This window comes from Nannospalax galili, unplaced genomic scaffold (assembly GCF_000622305.1).
Source record: "Nannospalax galili isolate Female #2095 unplaced genomic scaffold, S.galili_v1.0 scaffold1180, whole genome shotgun sequence".
NCBI lineage: Eukaryota > Metazoa > Chordata > Mammalia > Rodentia > Spalacidae > Nannospalax > Nannospalax galili.
The window spans coordinates 211,382-214,010 of NW_008346550.1; positions in this window are offsets into that span (position 1 = coordinate 211,382).

The window sequence follows — 2,629 nt, forward strand, 5'->3', positions numbered from 1 at the left end:
ATTCCTTTAGATAAGATTGGGGTCTGCTGTCCATTTTCCCAGGTGTATGCTGGGTTACTAACTAGGTATCTTTTGGTACACCCTGGCCAATAACTCAAAGGAAGGTATCTCCTGTCTGACATTGTTTCTTGTTATGTAGCATTTAGCTATACACATGGACTTTTAAAATATTTTATTGACCCCATTAATCTTTGCTTATACTTTCCTTTTGGGTATTTAAAACCTTACAATTGGGCCAGAAAAACCAATTTATTTTTACTCTTAAAGTATTTTGAGGATCTGTTCCTCAGGGGTAACATGGGCTTGGGAGGAACCCCTGGCTCCTTTCTTTTACCAGTTCCATCTATGTGAAGATAAGTCAAAGTTCTGCTCAATCATGGCTGGCTTTGCTTGGAAGCATGGAAGAAATGTTTTCTCTGTGTTGACCCTCTTCTTTGTAGACTGGACACTGGTTCAGGTCCATCTGGTGGGGTTTCCACAGCCTTCTTGATCAAGAAAGAAGACAGGTGAGTCACCACAGTTACAAGATATTTTGAGAAATGCTCATAGTTCTCTGGAACTTAGTCAACCTAGGACGGAAAGGAACAAAAACTGTCCTTTATGTTCCTCTGTCAAAATTATTATAATTTTCATAGTATGGCTGTTAAACATCCTAGAAGGTTAGTTCCACCAGTCTAGTACTTTTAATGACCATGTGCCAAGTAGATAGAGCTTGGGCAAAGACTAAATGCTCTCAGATAAACCTTGCCTAGACATATATTACATTTTTTGATCTGTTTGTATGTATAATTTGTCAGTAGATTGTTGGCCTAATATGTTTTCCTCTGGATTTCTAAAACGAGCTATGCACTATTTATCTCTCACATTGTCTTAACCCTTCTACGATGTTTTCCGCATTTAAAGTGCTCCCGTTTTTCTCATATTCCCCTAATAATACTCTTCTACGGTACCACCTCTCTTGAGTTCCTTCTTTCCCTTTATCACCTAGGTTCCTTGTATAATCATCCCTCCCCCTCCCCTTAAAATAACCCCATTTTTATCCATATCTCCCTTATTAATTCCTGTTTTCTACTGTTCTTCTCTTTCAGATTCTTTCTTTTCCTTTAAATCTCTGTTCTTTTTCATTATCTTAATTCCTGTAGTTATGTGAGGATACATACTCACTTATAAAGATTTGGTGCTAGGATCCACATATGAGGGAGAACATATGTTGTTTTTTTTATTCTGAGTCTGTTATATCACTTAGTATAACAGTATCTAGTTCCATCCATTTACTTGCAAATTTCATGATTTCACCTTTTCATTATCCACTCATCAGTTGAGGGATACTTATGTTGCTTTTCATCTCTTAGCTGTTGTGAAAAGAGCAGCAACAAACATAGATGTACAAGTGTCTCTGCAATAGGATGAGTTCTTTGGGTATATGCCAAGGAGTGGTATAACTGGGTCAAATGGAAGGTTTATTTGTTGTTTTTAAAGAGTTCTCTATACTTCTTTCCATAGGGGTTGAAGAGGTTTGAAGTTTCACCAGCAATGTCTGAACATTCCCCTTTCCCCACATCTTCTTCAATATTTGGTTTCCTTTGTTCTCTTGATCTTGGCCAGTCCAACTGGGGTAAGCTGAAATATTAAAGTGGTTTTAATTTGCATATCCCTAATTACGAGTGATGTTGAACACCTTTTAAGATGCTTCTTAACCATCTTTATTTCTTCTTTTGAGAACTCTCTGTTCAGTTCCTTAGCCCATCTTAATTGGGTTACTTCCTTCCTTGATTCTTTGTTTTTTGAGTTAATTATATATTCTGGATATTAAACCTCTGTCAGATGTGTCACTGGTGAAGACTTTCTTACATTCTGCTGGTTTTATATTCACTTCCTTGGTTGCTACTTTTGAGGTACAGAAGCTTTTTAGTTTAATGAGGTCCCCTTTGTTGGTACTTGACCTTATTTCCTGGGCAGTTGATGTCCACTTTAGAAAATCCTTTCCTACATCTATATGTGGTAGGTTATTGCCAAAATTCTCTTCTAACAGTTTCAGAGTTTCAGGCTTCACATTGAGGTCTTTGATTCATTTGCAGTTGAGTTTTGTTCAAGGTGAAAGATAGGGATTTAGTTTCATTCTTCTACAGGTAGAGATCCAGTTTTTCCAGCCCCATTTGCTGAACATGCTGTATTTCCTCCAGTGAATGTTCTTGGCACATTTGTTAAATATCAGGTGGCTGAAATTGAATGTACTCATACTTTGGTCTTCAGTTTTGTTCCATTGATCTATGGCTCTATTTTTGTGCCAATACTATGTTTTTTTTATGACTATAGCTCTGTAATACAGTTTAAAAATTGGTATAGTAATCTCATCAGAATTACTCTTAGTGCTCAGGGTTGCCTTGGCTCTCCAAGGTCTTTTGTGCTTCCATATGAATCTTGGGATTTTTTTCCAACTCTGTGGAAAAAGTCATGGGGATTTTGATTGACACTGCATTGAATCAATAAATGGCTTTTGGTGGGATGGTCATTTTCACAATATTAATTCTTCCAATCCATGAGCATGGGAAGTCCTTCCATCTTCTGATGTCTTCCTCAATCTCTTTCTTTAAGGATGTAAATTTTTCATTGTAGAGGAGTCTAATGT